The 23,646-nt window shown below is 39.7% G+C and overlaps 1 long non-coding RNA gene across 1 annotated transcript; it reads right to left on the bottom strand.

The window, feature by feature from the left end:
- Positions 1-4,055: 4,055 nt before the first annotated feature.
- Positions 4,056-13,650, bottom strand: LOC144305066 (uncharacterized). The gene is made up of 3 exons (XR_013372108.1): positions 13,494-13,650; positions 9,835-9,959; positions 4,056-4,958 (listed from the first exon to the last, which is right to left on the bottom strand). It is a non-coding gene; the product is annotated as an uncharacterized LOC144305066 (long non-coding RNA).
- Positions 13,651-23,646: the final 9,996 nt, after the last annotated feature.

Raw genomic sequence — 23,646 nt, 5'->3', positions numbered from 1 at the left:
TGTACCCTGCAGATATATTAATGTGTTTTTATCATGTTGACATGTTATTATAAATAAATCCATTTTATCTTAAACTTATGGTGTTTCTCCCGTGCTTATATTAAGAGGAAGTGGGAGACTAGTTTGAATCAAAAGAAGCATCTGTAATAGTCCCTCCAGGAGTCCCTCTAGACCTTTGCCAGCTTGACGCTGATTTGAGGCCGGTGCAGGGTTGGGGGTGGGGGTGGGGAATACAAGAATTTAAAATATAAACAAAAATGTTTTCCCAAAGTTCCTTGAATCAAAAGAGAAAATATATTTGGGATGAACTATGTGAATTTTTTTGAATCTCTTTGCCTATTCCACATGAACCCACAGCCAAACAAATAAAGTTTATGGTTACACAGCTGGGGACTTATTACTTCTTCATTTTATAAAAATAAAACCACAGGTAATTGTGTGCCAGTTGGTCTGAATTTGTACATATAACAAATAGGTAATGAATTACTTCCTCCACTTTCTCTAGGTACTGAATAGATGCATTTATCATGAATTTGTCATATACTGAATATAAGAGACTGGATATTAAAGCAGAAAATTACGTTTTCAGATGACATTTTGCTTATTCATTCCTTGATTTTTTCCTTTGTCCTTTTCTTCATTTATTTATTCATTCATTTAACAATAAATATTTATTGAGCTCTTCCTGTGAAGTAGGCTCTGTGCTAAATTCTGGGAATACAGCGGTCAATAAATAAACACAGGAGGAGCTCAAAAGACAATTCCAGATCCTTCTCAAATTCACTCATCCATTTATTCACGTTTATTTCCAACACAGAGTACAATGAATAGAGTCAAACAGACATGGATTTAATTTGCACTTAACAGCAGGGTGATCTTGGGCAAGTTGTTTAAATTCTCAGAGCCTCAGCTTTCATATATGCTGTTTACCTTAAAGAATAACAGAGTGAATTACAAGCATAATATATAAGACTGCTTGGCATTTTATTCTCTCCTACCCCACATCAAATCTTACCTGTTCCCCACATGTTAGGTCCTAGAGACACAAAATGGATAGGATGCATTTCCTAAGCACTATGCTTAGTGGAGCTAACAATCTAGAAAAATATCAAATGTGGTCCTTGTCTGGAAAATTAACTTTAGAATCATAACGAATAACATTTAACATATACCAAGTATTGTCCTAAGCGCTATTACATGGATGGACTCACTCTTCTTCACAATAACCTACGAGACAGGAATTATGCACGCCCTGCTTTCTGTGTGAGGAAGAGGCAACACAGGAAGATTAGGCCACTTGGCCAAAGTCACACAGCTAAGTGAGTAGCAAGAAGTAATTCAAACTCAAGTTGCCTGTCTCTGGAATCTGTGTTTTTAGCCACTGTCTCTAGAAGGGAGATTACTAATACAAGACAATGAGTGCTCAGCATCTTATGAGTTGGTCTAAGCAGTACATGAATGACGGGAGAGAAATCAGGGCATAGAGTTCAGACTTTAAAAACTGATAACATTTTAGTAAAAAGAACAGTGAAACATGACAAGAGATATTATTGGGCATTTCATGCAGGTTTTATTTTATCTTTCTAGAAAATGATTCTTCTATACATCTAACACAAATATATTATGTTGGGTATGAACTGTTCTTCTTGGTGGAGATGAAAAAACATATTTAGAAAAAAGACTAGAACTTTTTATTGCTTCTGATTTGTAAAAGTAATACATGCTAACATAGAAAACTAACAAAATAGCAAGATATAAAGAAAAGCACTTTTGGGACTCCTGGGTGGTTCAGCGGTTGAGTGTCTGCCTCTGTCTCAGGGCATGATCCTGGGGTTCTGGGATCGGGTCCCACATCCGGCTCCCTGCATGGAGCCTGCTTCTCCCTCTGCCTTTGGCTCTGCCTCTCTCTCTCTCTCAATCTGTGCCTTTCATGAATAAATAAATAAGATCTTTAAAAAAAAGAAAAGCACTTTAAAAATCATTTCAAGTTTCATCGACCAAGAAGATAATCATTTTAACATATAGGAATATTCCCTTTGATTCTCTTCTCTGTGCATATTGTATTAAATCTATTTTTACATAAAAATAGGCAATTTACTTATATGCAGTTTTCAGTCTTTTTCTTTTATTTTAAAGGATTTATTTATTATTTATTTATTTGTTTGTTTGTTTATTTATTTATTTTAGAGAGCTGGGAGGGGCAGAGACAGACGGAACAGAGTCTTAAGCAGACTCCACGCTGAGTGTGGAGCCTGATGTAGGGCTTGATTTCACAACCCTGAGATAATGACCTGAGCAAGAACCAAGAGTCAGTTGCTTAACCAATTGCACCACCTAGGCACCCCTCCATCTTATTCTTTTCACTTAATACTTTATCCTTAGCAACAAATGTTGTTTTTTTATTGATGCCCCAGCATTCACAACCATCCTTCCCTGCTTTACCATCTCCATAACACCTACTACCATCAACATACTGCAATGTTTTTACTTCTTTATTTTGTTTATCTCTTGTTTCCCCCCTCCCCACCTCCCACACATATTCAAGAAAGTAATCTCCAGGGATCCCTGGGTGGCTCAGCGGTTTAGTGCCTGTGTTCTCCTAGGGCATGATCCTGGGGTTCCGGGATTAAGTTCCACATCGGGCTCCCTGCAAAGAGCCTGCTTCTCCCTCTGCCTGTCTCTGCCTCTCTCTCTCTCTCTTTCTCTCTCTCATGAATAAATAAACTCTTAAAAAAATCTTAAAAGAAAAGAAAGTAATCTCCATGAGAGCGAGAATATGTTTATTCTGTTTTCTACTGTATCCCCAGTGTCTAAAGAGTGCCTAGCACATAATAGATGTGTTATTTGTTGAATAAATAATGCCGAAGAGGAAGGCATAATAGCACCATCACTGGAGGTAATTCCTGGATTTAAAGGTTGGTCAAGGGGTGCCTGGGTGGCTCAGCTGGTTAAGTGTCAGACTCTTCATTTCCACTCAGATCATGATCTCAGGGTTGTGGAATCGAGCCCCACGTCAGGCTCTGTGCTCAGCACCATGTCTGCTTGAGATTCTTTTTCTCCCTCTGCCTTTGCACCCCATCCCCCAGCTCATGCACTCTTCCACTCTAAATAAATAAATAGAATCTTTAAAAGTTGGTTAGATAATATAACTATGAAAACACATATTCATGCACCATACATAGTCAATTGTTCTTACCACTAATGCTATTTCTAGTTATTTGGGCTAACATACGTGGTAATAGGATGAGCAATTCCTCATGCATAGTGAATTAGATGATTGCAGCTTGCATGCAATTGTTTTTTCATAGGGAATTCTTCTCAAGACTCTCTTTTTTTCCCAGGGTTTTCTCTTATGTCATCTTTTTTGTCTTTCCATTGTGCTTTATGTGTTCCCAATAATCTTGGTTCCTAACTTTATTGTCTTCTAAAATTTGGGGTTTGTTTTCAGTGATAGTGTATAATATGTCATGCATGGGTACTTTCTCTTTGAATTTGATTTCACTTTGATTGATGGTTTGTTGGTTTGTTCAGCAAGCCACATCTTGTTATATATGTATATCTATCTATCTATCTATCTATCTATCTATCTATCTATCTATCTATCTATATTTGAAAGAGAGAGAGATACACTTTATATATTCATTAAATTAACCAATTCCCTGAATTTCCCAGATGTCAGGTGGTCAGGCATGGGCCTGCCCATATGAACTCACATCTTCCTACCTAATTAAAACCTGAATCATTGGGTCATCTGGGTGGCTCAGTTGGTTACATGTCTGCCTTCACTTGGGTCACGATCTTGGGGTCCTGGGATCGAGCTCCACATCAGGCTCCCTGCTCAAAGGGAATCGGCTTCTCCCTCTCCCTGTACTTCTTCTCCTCTTCCTACTCATACTCTCTTTCTCAAGTAAATAAATAAAAGCTTTTAAATAAATAAAACCTGAATCATTGAATATGTTTATATCTAGTAGTCCTTTCTCTCATTTTTATCAGTAATGATTGTTTTTCCTTCATCTTTTACATATGTAAAGAACAAGATACACATAATTGCCATTTTAAACTCAACTCACTGCTATAAAAATTATTCAAATGAGATAATATATATGAAAGTGCTTGGTAAGCTTTGAGCTCTCTACAAACATTACCCTGTTGCAAATAACATTAACTCACAGCATCTCTGACTATATAGCATGTCACATATACACTTCATTCACTGTGTGAAAATCTTTCATATGCTAAAAGGCCAGTATCAAATCCTCATTCCAATTCTAGGCTGAATAGCCTGGCTTATTTATAATTTCTTCCTACAATCTTTGCTCAAATTCTCAATGCTTTTCATGTTTTGTGACTTCTCTTGGATCTATCCTTCATTCTCTCTTTGCTAACAAAGTGCTAACACTGTGCTAGCATGGTGATTTGACAAGTGAAACTCACTTTATGAAATACAACTCTGTGACAATAGAATATTTTATAAGTTGTGTCCTATTACAGTAAGTGACTTAAATACCCGCTACAGAGGGAAGTTAGGAAAGAACTTCTGTTTATGGAGCACCTACTCCAGTGCCTATCTGTATCGTGAACTTGCTTCTTTGTGTCTCCAAGCCTGTTTTTCTCACGTGTAAAGTAGGGGCTCACCATTAACCCTTCCTGCAGTGGTTTTCAAAGGTTAGGGTACTGGGGCACATTTGAAAACATGTGGGAGTGTTTTCAGCCCACAATGCCTGGGGGGATGTGGGTGGGGGACAAGAATATAAACATCCCCAAATACCTCAGAAGCAATCCCTCAACTAGAAATTGCCTTGCCACAAAATGTTGGTAGCACTGCCATTGAGAAACAGATAAAGAAACTCCTTACACATGACCCTCTGAGACACCAGTGAACACTAGATGGCAGAACAGGGAAGCTTCAGGATTCAGGAAAAAAAGTCCTCATTCAAAATCCACAAGATTCTTCTGCCCTGTTAAAATAATAACACTTTTAAATAATAATTTAAATAATTTTACATTTTAAATTTAAGTAAAAATTTAAATAATTTTAAAATAATAACAATTTAAAAAATAGAAACGATTTTAAAATTATTTCCTGTGTAAGTCTGCCCAAAGCAAACCTGAAATTCTCCTGCTATATGGGAAGCATCTTAAAATTTCAGATCAGCTCACCATCCAGGTGAGAGGACTTCTCTTAATGCCTTTAGAAACAGCGAGTTCATTTCCATTTTTGTCTGTGTTTCTCAAGAGTTACTTGACTTTAGTCAAATCAGTAAGTCATATTGCCAATTATAAGTTATATAAGATACTTCTTTGAATGTACCTATTTCTTATGCCAGCTCTGTATGAGCTCTGACAAAGTTCACATGGGCCAAAGTTGAAAGCACTTCACCTCCTGCCCTGCCTCTCATGTCTGTCCTCCCACTCCAGAGCTTCCTACTAGGGATCCACTTGCACCCAGAATATGCAACCTAAGGGTGCAGGGACTGAGTCTGTGATCTTATAGATCGTAGCCAGTGGATAAAATCTTTCTCCTTTCTACCCCCTGGCCTGCAAAGTGGGTAGTTCTGACACACAGCATGTCTTAATTCTTTTTTTTTTTTTTTTTTTTTAGCATGTCTTAATTCTTAAGAACCCACCCAGTCTTTGAATCTAGCAATCAATAGCTCTTTGCAACAATTAGCACTAGCATGTGCTGTTTCACTTTGGCTTTCCCACCATCCTTGCTTTGCTGTCCTTGTCCTTCACTCTCCTTCTCTGGGACTGTACTCCTCAATAAAATGAGGGCACGTAAACCCTCTGTTTTGAGCTCTGCTTTTGGGAGATCCAGAGTAAGACATAAGTGGAGAATTGAAACCATCATCTGGTTAATTCAGACTAAACTCTTGCAGAGATCAATTTGCATTAATTTACAAGACAAGGTGTTAAATACAGAAGAATGGTCATGCCAACTGACAAGTTAAAGTGAGCTGTCAATATTGTGGGATCATCATACCACATTTCTCTTATAAGCTCACTTTCGAGTTCTCTGGTATCTGTTTCACACAGTCTCTCAAGCCTCAATCTTTCATCCCCACTGCTATCTTCACCCAACAACATCTCTTCCAACTTAATTGGGAAAAGAGACACCATCAGATGGGCACTCTTTGATCATCTTATTACTAGATCAACAAGTCCATCTGTGCCTGCCATCATCTCCTTTCCTCCTATTCCATCTGGTAAAGTGTCCCTTCTATCGCCAGCCAATTCCTCAGTGAAGATCTAATTCCCTCTGGCCTTCTCTTCTCAGGGGCTTGGTTCCTTAGTCCTCTCCTTCTTCTTCTTTTTTTTTTTTTTTTTTTTAACCCCCCGCCCCCGTTCTTTTTTTTTTTTTTCAAGACTTTATTTAAAAAAAAAAAATCAAGACTTTATTTATTTCAGAGAGAGAGTGTGTGAGCGCATGAGCAGGGGGAGGGGCAGAAGCAGAGTCAGAGGGAGAAGCAGACTCTGCTGAGCCTGGAGCCCCATGCAGGGCTTGATCCCAGGACGCTGAGATTATGACTTGAGCCCAACTCGGACACTTAACCAACTGAGCCACCCAGGCGCCCCTATTCCCCTCCTTCTTGAAGCAATAATCCCTCTTGTTCTTTCCCACCTGAATTCAAAACACTTTCCTACCTTTAAAAGACCTCCCTTTACTGCATGCTGGCCTTGAGCTGGTTCTACACTTCTATACTTGCTTTCCCAGTCAAACTTCTCTGAAGAGAAAGCTATCTCAATTTTTTCACCTTCTATCTTTTCCTCAACAAACTGTAATGAGGCTTCCACCTGCATCACTTCTCTGACACTGACCTTGTGGAAGTTACTAATGACTCAGTTACTCAATCCAATGATCATATTTTTCACGGCTTCATTTTAAGCCATCCTCAAGCAGCAATCAACACAACCAAGCAGTCTCTCCTTTAACCATTCCTTCCCCAGTTTCCTTTTAATGCCCTGTCCCCACCCCCACATGCTGCTATTTCTTTATTACATTTGTGTTGTACTCTTCCTCTTTCCCAAGGTGAATGTCATCAGTCCTTCCTCAAGACTTGATATAGGCCTGCCCCCTCCTCATTACATACTGAGACATTCTCATATAGATCCGTGATTCCAAAGTATGTCATTTGCAGGTGACTCAGAAATGTATATCATCAGCCAGACCTTTCTGCTTTATTTCCCACCTAGTGCTTACAATCTTATCTTAGAATTTCAAATGCATCTTATCTTAGAATTTCAAATGCACTGCAGGCTACTCTTTCTGCTCACAGGTCCTTTCCCTGAGCTCTAATAAAAACACCTTTTTGTACTAAAAAGAGAAAGAGAGAGAGAGAGAGAGAAAGAGAATTTCAAAAGCACTTCAGACTTACCATGTCCAAAAATCCAACTCTAGATTTCCACCCTATCTTCCACTCTGCCCAACCTGGTTGTTCTTCAGATTCCCTAGTTCAGTGATCAGTGTTCATGAAGTCATAGGAGCAGGAACAAAGTTAGGGGAGACATCCCTTAAGCAACCTATTGCTAAGCCTTGTCTCTTTGTATAGACTCTAAAATATTTTAATTCGTTTCTTTTATGTTAATTTTTTTTTTTTTTTTTTTTTTTTGAGATTTTCTTTAGGGATGCCTTGTTGGCTCATTCAGCTAAGTGTCTGCCTTGGGCTCAGGTCACAATCTTGGACTTCCTGCTCAGCAGGGGATCTGCTTCTCTCTCCTCTTTCTGCCCCTCCCACACTGGTGCTCATACTCTCTTTCTCTTTTGCTATCTCTCTTGCAAATAAATAAATAAAATCTTTTAAAAACTAAATATTTTATTTATTCATTTGAAAGACAGAGTCAGAGAGCATAAACAGGAGGAGTGCCAGAGGGAGAGGGAGAAGCAGACTCCCCAGGAGCAGGGAGCCCGATGTGGGACTCCATCCCAGGACCCCAGGACCATGACTTGAGCCAAAAGCAGATGTCCAACTGACTGAGCCACCCACATGCCCCTTTGTTAAATCTATTTTTAAATATTTTTTGAATCTGTCTACTTTGCCACTACCACTGCCATCACCCTCTATCAGTGTCTTTTGCCTGGGTTAATCCAATTTTTGTTTCCCCGGTAGCCAGAATGATGGTTTCAATCCCCAAATCTGATTGTGTCACCCTGTTGCTTAAATTTTTTAAACGGTGTCTATCTATTTTTAGAATAAAACAGGGAATCCCAAATCTAGTCTACAAACTTCACATGTGCTGGGCTCTATCTATCTCTCCAGTTTACTTTCTTTTACTTTGTGCCTCAATTCATTAGCTTTCTTTCAGTTCCTCCTATTGTTCACATGCTCTCCTACCACACTACCTTAGGCTATGCTTCCCCTCTGCCTAGAAAGCCCTTTCTCTAGTCAGTGTCTGCTTGGTCTTCAGGTGTAAGTTCAGGAATCATTCTCTTAATGCAAGCATTCTCTGACCTTCCAGCCATGTCAGATTCCTATTATTACACTCTAATGTATGTGTGCCCCAAGACACTAATAATGTAATGTTGAAGAGAATACGTCTAAAGAGTTTACAAGAGTTCAAATTAAAGCCTTGGATTTCAGGGCTGAAAGTGAGAACCCAATCCCTAGAAGGTAAATTATTTTAATTTTAGGCCCACTTTGGGGCACCTGGGTAGCTAAGTGGTCGAGCATCTGCTTTCAGCTCAGGACTTGATCCTGGATCCTGGGATTGAGTCCCACATTGGGCTTTCTGTGGGGACCCTGCTTCTCCCTCTGCCTATGTCTCTGACTCTCTCTGTGTCTCTCATGAATAAATAAATAAATAAGTAAATCTTAAAAAAAAAAAAACCCACACACAATATTTTAGGTCTACTTTGATGGAGGTAGGAAATAAAAGGAAGGTCGGAGGAAATTTCCAGATGTCTGACTTGACTGGATGGAAAGAGATGCCTTGAAGGAGAATGGCAAATTTAGGAGTAGAAATAGGCTTCCTGGCCAACGAAAGTGTGAATGCCAGTTCACAGTGCATTTACATTTGCTCTTTGACTTAGCAGTTATACTTCTGAGACTCCATCCCAAAGGTGAACTGATGACAAAATTGCTGAAAGCCACCCAGTGTCAACAATAAGGGATTAAAGGAACCTCCTGTGCACCTTCGTGTAATACAGTACCAAGCAGATGTCTAAAAAGAATAAAAATTTCTATGTCTTATAGTGGAGTTATCTTTAGAATATACTGATAAGTGTAAGAAGCAGGGAGGAAAAAGCATACATAGTATGTTATCATTTACCTAAGAAAGGGAGGAGAGGATTCAAATATATGTGCTAGTATTTGCTTATATTAAAAAAAAAACAAAATGACAAACCATGGATATTTTGAATTGTTACCAATAAAGACTGTAATGCAGATCTGACTAAGTCTTCATCAGCCTACCGAGTTGCTCCAGATCAAAGATTAAGAGTTCTGGTTGGGTATTAATGGCCAGTGCTACGGCTACCATAACATACTGGTAGACTGGGGAGCCTGGAGGCTAAGAGGTCCAAGATCAAAGTTTGACAGTGTTCAGTTCCTGGTAAGAACTCCTTCTCAGCTTGCAGATGGCTGCCTTCTCCCTGAGTCCTCATGTGGACTTTCCTCTATATTTGTGAGGAGAGAGAGAGAGATTTCTCTCATCCTCTTCTTCTAAGGCCACTAGTCATATTATCAGGGCCCCATGGTCATGACTCAGTTGAACCCTAATTAGTGCCAAAGTCCTCATCTCCACACATTATCTCTCTTACTCTGTTCAGGCTGCTAGAACCAAAAACCACAGACTGGATGGCTTATAAACAACAGAAATTCACGTTTTTTTTCTCACAGTTCTGGAGGCTGGGAGCCTGAGATCAGCATGCCAGCATGGTTGGATAAGGGCCCTCTTCTGGGTCATAGACCTCATGCTGTGTCCTCAGATGGCAGAAAGGGCTGGGAAACTCTGTTTTCTCTCTTTTAAAAGAATACAAATTGCATTTGTGTGAGTTCCACCTTCGTTACCCAAGGACCTCCCCTTCATGACATAAGCACCTCCCAAAGGCCCTAACTACTACCATCACATCGGGCATTAGTATTTTAATGGATGGATTTGGTGGGGACACAAATACTCAGACCATAGCACCACCACCTTAGGAGTGAGAGCTTCAATATGTAACTGGTGGGTGAGGGACACATTCAATCCATAACATGCATTCACTGTGTTTGTCGTTGGCTTGGGGTCGCCTGGAAAGAATAAGGTTTCAGCTAAATCAAAGTGACTCTGAAGCCACCGAACATGGAAAGGTGCAAGATGCATCAATTTGTCTTTTGCTTTGGAGGAGATGTTCTGGGATGTACCTGCCCACTGGAGCTTTAAAAACTTTACTGAAATGACAGCTCCCTGGATGATCACAGGATGTATTGTCTACTTACTAGAGTACATGCATGTGTTTTATCAAGGCTTCCAGTGTGCTAGTCAATTCTGGCTCATCCTGCCAAATCAGAATGATGCTGTCACTGTAATGAATTAATGTGATATTTTGGGGAACATCCAGAAGTTCAGATCTCTTTGGACTGTATTAATGTCAGATAGCCTAACATAGCACAATGACAAAACTGTGAATGTGTATTATTGTCCATTTCATGTGAACTGATCCTGGTCTTTTTTTTTTTTTTAAGATTTTATTTATTTATTCATGAGAGACAGAGAGAGAGAGAGAGAGAGAGAGAGAGGCAGAGGGAAGTAGGCTCCATGCAGGGAGCCTGACGCGGGACTCGATCCCAGGTCTCCAGGATCATGCCCTGGGCTGAAGGCGGCGCTAAACCACTGGGCCAGCAGGGCTGCCCTGATCCTGGTCTTTTATCTTTTTTTTTCTTTTTAAGGAGAGAGAGGCAGAGGCAGAGAGGCAGAGACATAGGCAGAGGGAGAAGCAGACTCCCTGTGGGGAGCCTGATGTGAGACTCGATCCTGGCACCCTGGGATCACACCCCAAGCTCAAGACAGACACTCAACCACTGAGCCACCCACACGTCCCTCTGGTCCTCTATCTTGATTGGGATAGAAAATAATATATCCTTTATATTAATGGCCATACACCATGTATCTAAGGCCAGAATTAATCAACTCTAAGTAAGATATCATGTTTAGGGGGCGCCTGGGTGGCTCAGTCAGCTGAGTGTCTGACTCTTGATCTCAGCTCATGTCTTGATCTTGGGGTTGTCAGTTTGGGCCCCACATTGGGCTCCACACAGACTTTTTTTTTGGAGTCTACCAAAAAAAAAAAAAGAAAAAGAAGATACCATGTTTAGCATGTTAGCTGAAATTGGGGATATTACTTGGTTGAGCCTGCATTGGTCTACTGTCATTCTCCAGAATCTAGCATCTGGTTTCTACAGAGGCTAGACTGGCTGGATACAGGGAAATATGGTTGTGGCCACCATCCCTGCCTCCTTGAGATCCTTAAGGCTGATACTAATCCATTCCATCCTCCTTTAGATACAATGTTGTTTGTATCTTGATTAGGGATGAGGATAGGGCAGTTTCAGAGGTTTTTACTTGGCCTAGTTACTACCATATTTCTTACCTCTACAGACCAAGGGTTACTCCAAATACCAAGTAATTCTATCTCAATTATACAGTCAGGAATTGGAGAAAAAAGCCACAGGGTCAGTGCAAATACCTAATATATTGATTTTAAGCCATACTTTGGCCACAAACCTACTTATTGCCTGGTTTACTTTTGCATCCACTCTGCAGAGGTTTACAATGACCCTGAGTTTCTAGGTATTTGTATTTGTTGACGTTTTTCAGGGAAACAAAATAATAGTGTGTGTGTGTGTGTGTGTGCGTGTGAAAAGAAAGAGATTTTTTTAAAAAAAGATTTATTTATTTATTCATGAGAGACACAGACTGAGAGAGAGGCAGAGACACAGACGAGGGAGAAGCAGGCTCCTTGCAGGGAGCCCGATGCAGGACTCGATCCCGGGATGCAGGATCAGACCTGAACCAAAGACAGGTGCCCAACCACTGAGCCACCCAGGCATCCCAAAAGAAAGAGATTTTAACAAACTGGCTCATGTGATTATAGCAACAGGCACATCTGCAAGGAAGACTGGCAGGCTGGAGGCCCAGGGAACAGTTGCTATTGTAGCTCAAGTCCACAGGCAGCCTGGGGGAAGAATTCCTTTTTCCTAAAGATGACTTCAGTCTTCATTCTTAAACTCTTCAACTGATTGGATGAGGACTACTCGGAATTATGGAGGGTAATCTGCTGGACTCAAAGTCTACTAATTTAAATGTTAGGCCACACCTGAAAAATATCTTCACCACACCATAGACTGGTAGTACACCAAACATCCAGGCACTATAGCTTAGCCAAGTTGACACATGAAATTAACCCTCACAGTATCAATGTCAAATATTAGACACTGTTCCAGTAGTTTTCAAAATGTATTGGTATTTCTTTTCCCCCAGTTTACAGTCATCCAAGCCAATGGCCATTCATCCCTTGGGAAATAACAAGGAGAACTGAGTATATATTTGCTGGGGTGTTTCAGGGTCCTTCTTCCTGGAGACAAACCACCTCTTTATTTAGTGGTGTCCTACTTATTAATTTATTACCCCTCAGCTCCAAATTTACCCTTCAGTACTTACTCTATGATAATGGATGAAATTCTTTTAAATACTTATCCTTTACAGTGAGCAACATGCTAAGCTTTCTCAATGTCAGGGGCTAGAGGAATATTACAGGAAGAAGGAGCTTCGGGATGCCTGGGTGGTTCAGCAGTTTAGCACCTGTCTTGAGCCCAGGGCATGATCCTGGAGTCCCAGGATCGAGTCCCACATCAGGCTCCCTGGGAGGAGCCTGCTTCTCCCTCTGCCTGTGTCTCTGTCTCTCTCTCTCTCTGTGTCTCTCATGAATAAATAAATAAAATCTTTTTTTTTTTTTTTTTTTAAAGAGCTTCTTCCACTCATTCTGGCTGCTGTGCTGTCAACAAGTGATGTGGTCGGTGGTGCTGACCCAGCCTTGCTCCCAGAATGTTCCAAGGAATGCTCCAAGCTTAGCCCAACAATCTTCCCAGGGCCTTCTCGATACAGATATTGTGCCCTCCAAGCCTCTAGCCAGCACCAGCATCCCACCTCCTTCTGCTGGTCTCTACCTCTCCTCTAGACATACCTGACAGCGATGTGGCTTTACTGACATAGACATTGTGCTCTCCAGGCATCCCATTTGCACTGGCCACTGCAGGCAACCATCCTCTATGATTGTCTCCCTGCTAGTCCAGAAACTAGACCAGCTCTGGCCTAAGAAGCCAGCACACATCTTTGCCATTTAGTGGGTTGCAACCATGCCTTCTCTGACAAAGTCTGAACCCCAGCCATTGGAGGAAAACACCCTCAATAGAAGTTTGTCCTTCCTTGGGCATTTTCCCTTCAGCCCTAGAGTACCTTTGTATCCTATACTTATTCTTTGATCATAGCCTAACTATTCTTAATATTGTATTTACCCTTTTTAAATCATAGTGTGAAAAAAATAATAAAAAGTAAAAAAAAATAAATCATAGTGTGGTTTCTGTCTCTTGATTGGACCCAGACTGACAGAGGATGAGAATGGCCCCAGAAAGTTAGGATTTGGGAATCAGATTGGTCATTCCCTGGTCCTGAGTGCAGTGCTGAGCACATTGCTGATGGGAAGTGGGTGGCTCACAACTCATTGCATACAATGAGATCACAATTAATCAAGCTGTGGTTGATTGTGATGAACTGCTAGATGAAGCAAGTGCCTTAGAAACTTAAGTGGCTATGATGTTTGACAATTACTGAAGCATTTAAGGACTGTCCTTTGGGACAGATCCTTTTGAAAGTATTTCTGCACTTACAGAGAAAAGAAAAAAGATACACTGAAGCCCATTGATTTTTAGCTCCCTTATGGAAGTAGCTTTCTCTGTATACTGTGCACAGCCACAGGTTGTGACTTGCTTATGCCTAGTGACTGTAGACCATCTCTGATCTGAAAAGTCAGAGAATTTTTCACTATCCAGTGAACTGCAACTCTGCTTTCTCCAGTGAGGTCTGAACTCCTGTATATGTTTGTCCCTGCCTTGCTTACTCTTTCTCTGCTCCAAGGTCTATATATATCTTATAGTTACTTTTCTATCATTTTTTTTACATTGAACTTCCCTTGTTTAAATCACAGTGTAGTTTCTATCTTATGACTTGCACCTATACTAAAATGGACTCCAGGGACACCTGGGTGGGTCAGCGGTTGAGTGTCTGCCTTCGGCTCAGGTCACGATCCTGGAGTCCTGGGATCGAGTCCCATATCAGGCTCCCCACAGGGAACCTGCTTCTCCCTCTGCCTATGTCTCTGCCTCTCTCTGTGTGTCTTTCATGAATAAATAAATAAAATATTTTTAAAAATAAAAAATAAGATAAAATGGACCCAAATTTTGTACCTGGCACAGGTCTAGAAACTGAACAAGGAATCATGAATTTTTATTAAGAAAACTTTCTGCAGTCCTCTGTTTATCCATTCTTTCTTTCTTTTTTATTATTATTATTTTAAAGATTTTGTTTGTTTGTTTGTTTATTTATAGAAAGATAGTGTGTGAGCAGGGAGAGGACCAGAGGAAGAGGGAGAGAGAGAATCTCAAGCATATTCTATGTTGAGTGCAGAGCTTGATCTCATGACCCTGAGACCATGACCTGATATGAAATCAAAAGTTGAATGCTAAACCAACTCAGCCACCCAGGTGCTCCATATCCATTCTTGCTTTCTTTTGATTGGAGACATAAAGCAGCCTTTTTTTTTTTTTTGCCTATTGATATTGCCCTAGGGACACTGTGATCTACTAACCATCTCTACAACCCTGCAGGCCAAGGGTTTGGCCCATCATTACGATCATTGTGAACCATTGGCTTCTGGTAGTTAAATACTACTACTTGTCTTCAAGAGAGCCACCACTAGACTTCTTAGTGATGCTGATGCTTCTCACTGACCTATACCTGATGGCCTTGGTAAATTGCATGATCCATGGGACTTCCATGGAACAAAATCCTCTGATGGGTTTTTCAGCCTCACATGATAGGTCTACTCAAGTGTGCTCATTGCCTGAACTTTGCATTCTTTCTGCTCATTGAATTACAAAAATTCAAGCATTTCAACTTAGTTCAGCATAAGCCACCGCTTTCCTCTGCCAGTGTTGCATTGAATTTGTACTGTCCATTGAGTGTCTTGGAAGGGTACTCAACCCAGTATCTCAAGAGAGTTCCCCCAAGTCAATAAACTCTACTTTATTCAGTCTTAAGTTTCAGCCCCTTTGATAAGATATTCTCAAGATCCAGTCACTCAGGTACGCCTTGGTTCCATGTGGAAAATCTGATTCTCACAGCTCCTGTGGTGTATAGGCTCTGTTCTCCCTTATCAGGCTCAACATGAACGTGGCTGTCACTCCTATTAACTTGGTGGTTTGGGCCCAGTTGCACTGTGGAGGAATGGTGTCTAGAATATCTTCCTCTATGAAGACAGTATTACTCATAATGAGGAGAAGTAGGCTACCTTTGCAGGCTCTGAGGATTTAGGTAAGTCTGTAGAACAAAAATCTTCAAGAAATATGCAGATATCCTTATTTCATGTGTCAGGATTCCCAGGTTTCCCAACCAGGGCCCTGACAGTGGCGTAATCTTCTTGCATTATGTATTCAATTGTTTTTGAGGCTAGGAAATCTATTCAATTCTGAGTTTAGTTTTTAGCTTTTTCTGCTTCTCATTACAAGAGAAAAGGGGTCTCTAGGATACCAAAGATGCTCTTTGGCCTTCACAGCTAATTTTCTATTGTTAATTGCCCTCAGCTTTTCATCATCCCCTGTAAGACAATCTGTAGGATACAACTTCATAGCAAATTGCTAATTCCATTGTGCTTGCATGTCCTGGCCTCCCAATCCCAAGCCTCAGACCAGTTTTGCAACTTGTACATTGCAAAGAGGAGGGGTTTAGATTCTATCACTCTTCCTCCTGCTTAGATGCGATCAAATGATCTAGAGGTCAGATGACAAAGCCTAGGAAAAATTTAGACAACCTCTCAAGCTTTTTCAGACAAAGATTTTTATTGGCTTACATGAGCTCTCAGTCTTGTGTTTTTTGTCTTTCATTCTTTTTGTTTTGAAGTATCTATTTGCCTGATACAGAATAATACATTTATTTTTCTCTTTTGTCTATACATTTTAGAAATTCGAGCATTTCAGTTAGTTACCAAACGTGAAACAGTACTGAATTATAAAACAGTTACCATGAACGGAGCATTTTATTTCAATGTACATTCTATATTTATCTGTGCGAGAACGCTATAAAACCAAGCTAACTCTTCTTATTTTACAGATCAGGAAATTTAAGGACAGGGAGCTGAGGTAACTTGGCCATGATCACACATGCTAGCAAGTACTACAGCCTATCTGACTCCACACTCGCAATATCAAGTGTAATCAAGTGAATCATTTAGGTAAGTGTAATCAAGTGAATCATTTAGGTAATTCAGGGAAGACATGCACTTTCCTCCAAAATTAAAACCTCAAACACATGCCTATTAAGGGTTAAGAAACTTCCTCAGACATTAGCCCTAATATTTTGTTCTGAGTTTCCTTCCCTACTTTAAGAGAGAGTTTCTGTATCAAATGCTGGAATCTGAGTAACTACTAATTATCCTAGGAGGATGACTAGAAAGAATGTCCAAGGGCATACATAAACTTTAACATGTGACTACCCTGGGATAGTTTTCTCCATTCCAACCCAAAGTTTAGGGCATCAGACAAAATACCTTGCCCAGATTCAACTACAAAATAATGCCTTCTTTATTACTATCATACTAGCTGAATTAAAAACAATGGGAAATTGAGTTTAAATAATATTATAAAAAAGGGAAGACCTTTTATTTTATTAAGGTAAACAGGCTTAGCATTCTTATAAGAGACTGAGAGACAACAAAAGCTCTTTATGCAAACTTTCCTTCTTGTTACTATGGGACTACCTTTTTTTTTTTTTAAGATTTATTTATCTATTCATGAGAGAGAGAGAGAGAGAGAGAGAGAGAGAGAAGTAGGCTCCCTATGGGGAGCCCTATGTGGGACTTGATCCTGGTATCAGGCCCTGAGCCAAAGGCAGAAGCTCAACCCCTGAGCCACCCAGGTGTCCTGGGACTACTTTTAATATTATTATCCTTTCCTAGTTAAGTGGCTAGGATTCCAGGTCTCCAGGCATTCGCCTGTTTCCCTGGGCTCCTCGATGTAGTTTTCATCTTGGTGGTCCTGCTGCTTTGGCCCTTGGTGGGCTTATTCCTGAAGTGCTGCTTCATCCCTTCCTGGTGTCAGTGGCCATGGCCAGGAATGAAAAGGGTCTCTCCTTTCAGCAGTTATGGCTTTCTATTTGGCTCACAAAGAGCTTTATGAGTTTTTTTCTTGTTGGCTGGGATGAAACACATTTGATAGTAAGTCAAAGTCCTACTTGAAACAATACCTCTTATGGAAAGATCAACTTCAGCCCCAAATTGATTCATGTGTCTTAATTCTTTCCTACCTGAAGCTGATTTTACCCCCATGAAATTAGGGATGATCTCTTTCTTTCTTTCTTTCTTTCTTTCTTTCTTTCTTTCTTTCTTTCTTTCTTTCTCTTTCTTTCTCTCTCCTTCCTTCCTTCCTTCCTTCCTTCCTTCCTTCCTTCCTTCCTTCCTTCCTCTTTCTTCCTCTTACTTTTGAGGCTTAAACACCCGCATGCTAGATTCCACATAATCACATTTACAGTTTACTTCATGCTTTCTTGGGAGGCTTAGGACCCACAGTGAATATCTGTGAGCATCTTGAGGAGAATTTTTATTCCTAGGACTTAACAGGAGTCAATATTCAATTGATGTTTATTTGAATGAATAGCTACATTGGTGAGACAAACTATTAAGTAAGCATAACAGTTATGTCACATAAGAAAAGTTGTGTAGTGCAGTATTTATGTATTTAAAAATACCTATGTAATATGTTTGCATGTATTTTTTAGATATTATGGTTTGTTCATTGGGATATATAATTTTTATTGAAGTATAATTAATATACAATGTTAGGTTAGTTTCAGGTTCAAAAAAATGATTCAACAAATCTCTGCATTACTCAGTGCTCACCACAATAAATGTAGTCATCATCTGACACCAGACCACATTATCGCAATCTTAATGAGATCTAGCCGTTTACAACAACATGGATGGACCAAGAGGATATTACACTAAGTGAAGTAAGTCAGGCAGAAAAAGGCAAATACCATATGATTTCACTCATATATGGAATTTAAGAAACAAGACAAATGAACAAAGGAAAAAAAGAGACAAACCACAATAAAAACAGACTTAAGTACAGAGAACAAACTGGTGGTTACCAGAGGGGAGGGGGGTGGGGGATGGGTGAACTAGATAAAGGGGATTAAGAGGTACAAACTTCAGTTACAAAATAGATAAGTCAAACTGAACTCCAATAAAAATAAACAAACAAACAAATAAATAAAAACAACAAAATAAATAAGTCATGGAGATGAAAACTACAGCACTGAGACATAGACTTTTTAACACAGTATGACTGTACCTTTGTTTTAAAACACCTCTTATTGAAGAATGAGACCCAGACTTACATTAATAAAATGATGGGAAGCACTTAGGCCAAGGAAGGATGCATCTGTCTATATCCACACCTCTCACTTTATCTCTAGTTACCTGTAGCCTCTTAATGTAATGTCTTCTTATATTTGTCTCAACACTTTTTCTTCATGTTTTTACTATTAGTAATGATAAAGAGTAATGTAGACAGTTTAGGAATTCATTATTAATATATCTCCTGAAACACTCATGGAATTTATTAGGTGTTCCACACTTAGGCTTTCCATTCATTTCGTAACTGCATGGTGAACCATGACCATCCTGCTACACAGAGTCAGGGGGCTTCACAGAGACCCTCATGAATGGAGATCCTGAAATCATGCAGCCACACATAGTGGCCCTAATATTACATACATTTCCAAATGTTTTACAGGAATAGTTCTCTGTCTTCTTTGGAAATACCAGAGCAGACCTCTGAACTCACATTCCTATCAAGTCCTAGCATTGAACGAGGAGTCTGCTAAACTCTTCCATTGAAGAACTTTGATCACTTTAATAGTATAAATAACATAATAATAGTATATCTTCTCAGAATATTTTAAAGATTATTTTTCAACAGAGTCACTTCAAGGGCACCTGGGTGACTCAGTCTGTTGAGCGTCTGACTCTTGATTTCGGGTCAGGTCATGATCTCAGAGTCATGAGATTGAGCCCTGAGTGGGGGCTGAGCATGGAGCCTGATTGAGATTCTCTCTCCTTCTGTCCCTCCCCCACTTTGTGCTTTCTCTGTCTCTAATAAATACATAAATCTTAAAAAAAAAAAAAAGAATCATTTCAGTCTTCAAAGGATTTCCACATTCATTATCCCATTGTATTCCCATACCAACCTGGGTATAACATCTGCAATTCTCAGTGTATCAAATCTGGAATTGAGGTTTCGGGAGACACAGCAACTTGACCAAAAAGTCACATAACCACTTAGCGACACACTTGGGATTCAAAATGCTGAATATAAATGCTATAATTTTTCCATTATTTACTTTTTTAAAAAAGTCAGGAATATCTTGCCTATGCCAGAAGAAATTCAATGACCTCATAGGTGTGTATAAAATTAAAGCAGGTATGGGATACCTGGGCGGCTCATTTGGTTAAGCAACCAACTCTTGGTTTCAGCTCAGGTCATGATCTCAGGGTTGTAAGGTCTAACCCCTCATCCAGCCATATGTCAGGCTCTATGCTCAGGGGATGGTCTGCTTGAGATTCTTTCCTCCTCTGCATCCCCCAACCCCCACCACTCATGCACGTCTCAAATAAATAAATAAATAAATAAATAAATAAATAAATAAATAAAATATTTTAAAAAAGCAAAGGAGATATAACAATATTACATAAAAGCTCAAAAGAGCAAAAACCACCCACAGACATCAGAAGAGAAATCTTATTTTATTGTATGTTAAATTTTTAAAAAAATTATTATAGTTGGTTTGTTGACTCATTTATTAATTCAGTATACATTTCTGGGGTGCTGTCATTGACAAGGCATTGAACTAATACTATGGGAACTGTAAAAATGAGTAGAGCACAATTACTGACCTCCTGAAATATATCATCTCTAAGCACACAAGTAACTGTAATAACTGGTGGAATGTTACAAATGCCATACCAGACAGGTGAGTATAGAGTTATGAGAAATTAGCAGAGGCAATATAATTTTCATTTTTCTCTACATTACATACATATTACTCTTACAATAATAATTTTTAAGGATTCACTTAAATTTTTTAAATTTTTATTTATTTATGATAGCCACACAGAGAGAGAGAGAGGCAGAGACACAGGCAGAGGGAGAAGCAGGCTCCATGCACTGGGAGCCCGACGTGGGATTCGACCCTGGGTCTCCAGGATCGCGCCCTGGCCAAAGGCAGGCGCTAAACCGCTGCGCCACCCAGGGATCCGAGATTCATTTAATTTTTAAAGAAAAATTTAAGGGACGCCTGGGTGGCTCAGCAGTTTGGCGCCTGCTTTTGGCCCAGGGAGTGATCCCAGAGACCAGGGATCGATTCCCACATCAGGCTCCCTGCATGGAGCCTGCTTCTCCCTCTGCCTGTGTCTCTGCCTCTCTCTCTCTCTCTCTGTGTTTCTCATGAATAAATAAATAAATAAATCTTAACAAATATATGCATATCCTATTGAACATCATAGCTTAGCCTTGTCTAACTTCAACATGCTCAGACTCTTACACTAGCCTACAACTGGACATAATCATCTAACATAAAGCTTATTTCATAAATAAGGTGTTTATAATAAACTATTGAATATCTCATGTAATTTATTGAATTCTATACAGAAAGGAAAACTAGTATGGTTGTAAGAGTATTGAGTATTCATCCTTGTGATCCCGGGGTTGATTGGAAGCTGTGGCTCACCACTCCTGCCCAGCATCATAAGAAAGCATCGTACTATGTGCAGCTAGCCCAGGAAAAGATCAAAATTCAAAATCTGAAGTATGCTTTTACGGAATGCATATCACTTTCATCTCATCATGAAGTTGAAAAATCATAAGTTGAACCATTGTAAGTTGGGACTGTCTATCTATAAACCAACCAACTTTTTCTTTGTCCCGTGAATTACCAGAAGAAGGAAAAATAGCTGCCTTTTCCAGGAAAGTTCCAAGGAAATGATATCACCTGAGGAAAAATAGGTTTCAATTAGATGAGCAAATTGAAGAATTTTTAGGGCTGGGTGGAGGGCATCTTGACTATCATCTTGTACAATCCCCCATTTTAAAGTCAAAGAAACTGAGGCACAGATTAATGAAGATACTTGCCCAAGATCAGGTAATGATTTGGAGCAGAGAAAGAACTAATACTCATGTCTCCAGACTCCATACTGCTTTCGCTGATGACTGGTAATACGTAGAATACTGTCTGAGACATGAACAGTGTTAGATTATCTTCATTGGATATCCACAGTTGTGCCTTACATAAAATTCACTAATTATTTACTGAATAAATAAATTAAATTAGTAATATGCTATTTAGTGTAATAAAATTACAAAACATACTTATTTGTCCACATAACATCCTGAATACATAATAGATATTTTTAAGTTTATGTGTCTAAACCTGAGCTCCTGATCTTCCCTCCACAGGTATGCTTCACTCTGTCTTTCTCCTTTCTGTTGAAAGCAACTTTATCTATCCAGTTACTCAGGCTAAACACCTCAGAGTCATTATTGATGTCTCTCTTTTTCTCCCAACTCTTATCCATTTTGTCAACAAATCCGATTGGTTCTACCTTCGAAATATCTCCAGAACCTGATCTCTCTCACCACCTTCTCCACTCCACCATTACCACCTTAAATCAGTCCACACTGTTCCCCTCTCAGAATACTTGTAATGGTCTCCAAAGGTCTGCTTCTACCTTTGTCCACACCCAGTCTAGTCTCAAACAGCCATGATGATTCTTTTAAAACTTAAGTCAGGTCGCCACTCCTCTGGTCCCAGCTCTAAAAGTGAGTTTCTTTCATTTTACTTCTTGTAAAGGCTAAAATCCCTTCAAATGTTTTTAGCAGCCTCATTTGTAATAACTAAGAAATAGAAGCAACCCAAATGTCACCAAATGGGTACATAAACAACAGTGTATGCATTTGTAAGGGCTACTTCAACAGATTACTAAAAACTGGGTGGCATAAAACAACAAAAATGTGTTCTCTCACAGTTCTGGAGGCCAGAAATCCAAAATCCAGCTTGACTGCACTCCCTGTGAGGGCTTTTGGAGAGAATCCCTTCTTGGACTCTTCCAGCTTCTGGTGGCTGCCCCAGTGTTTTCTGTCTGCATCAATGTCATCTCTGCCTCCACCCTCACAGGGTCTTTTCTTGCATGTCGCCCATGTTTTCTCTTCTGTGTCTGAGAAGGAGACTTGTCATTGGATTCAGGTCCCACCTGCATAATTCAGAATGATCTCATCTCAAGATCCTTAATTACATCTGCAGAGACCCTTCTTCCAAATAAGATCACATTCACAAGTTCTGACAATTAGGACATAAACAGGGAGGCTCAGTGGTTGAACGTCTCCCTTCGGATCAGGTCGTGATCCTGGGGTCCTGGGATCCAGTCCCACATTGGGGTCCATGCATGGAACCTGCTTCTCCCTCTGGCTATGTCTCTGCTTCTCTCTGTGTCTCTCATGAATAAATAAATAAAATATTTTTAAAAATTAGGATATCAACATATCTTTTTATAGGTGACCATTCCAGTCCACTATACTCAGTAAAGATGTCTTAGTTCTACTTTGCCTTCATTATGGGCTCCCTCACATTCTCCATCTTTTTTTTTTTTTTTTTTTTCCAGGTTAAAAGTTGTCTTGTAGATGCATGTTCTGGGAAGGCAGTGCCTATGCAGGCCTAAGTGCAGAAGATGACTAAGAACGATCTGAGGGTGAGATGTTCATATGGCCATAGCCATTCATGTGGTCCAAAGGCAAGGTGGCACTGGCAACTGTTTTGGAGCTGGGAAACCTACGTAAGTTAAATTTTCAGAATAGTTATTAAAACTGCCTGTTGGCCAAACATCAAATAGATAAATTTAATTAATGATAACAATCTGGAAAATTGAAGAAATTCTTCCATTTCTCCCTCTTTCCCTCCAAACCATACAGAGCAGTTCCCTTCCTTAGTTCATTTTCTCCTACTTTGGCTATCTTTTTATAGTTTAAGTCTCTACTGTGGCATAACATACAAGCAGGGAAGTATAAAACTTTTATGTCCATATATTGATTTTGTACTATCAAATTTTATATATGTTTATGCTCATGTAAGCACCACCCAAATCAAGCACCCAGAAAGCTTTCACGTACCTCTGCCCAGTCAATAACCTCTCCCCAAAGGTGACCACTATTCTGAGTTGTAGCACCATAGAATAGGTGCCTGTTTTCATACTCTTATAAAGCAATATGGTATGCATTCTCATATCAGTTCTTTTTTTTTAAACATTATGTTTGAGAGATTCCATGCTCCTCAGTGTAGAGGCGGTTC

The sequence above is a fragment of the Canis aureus genome, chromosome 3 (genome assembly GCF_053574225.1).
Source record: "Canis aureus isolate CA01 chromosome 3, VMU_Caureus_v.1.0, whole genome shotgun sequence".
Classification (NCBI taxonomy): domain Eukaryota; kingdom Metazoa; phylum Chordata; class Mammalia; order Carnivora; family Canidae; genus Canis; species Canis aureus.
Note: the sequence above shows the minus strand (reverse complement) of the source record. Positions and strands in the feature narration are given on the sequence as shown.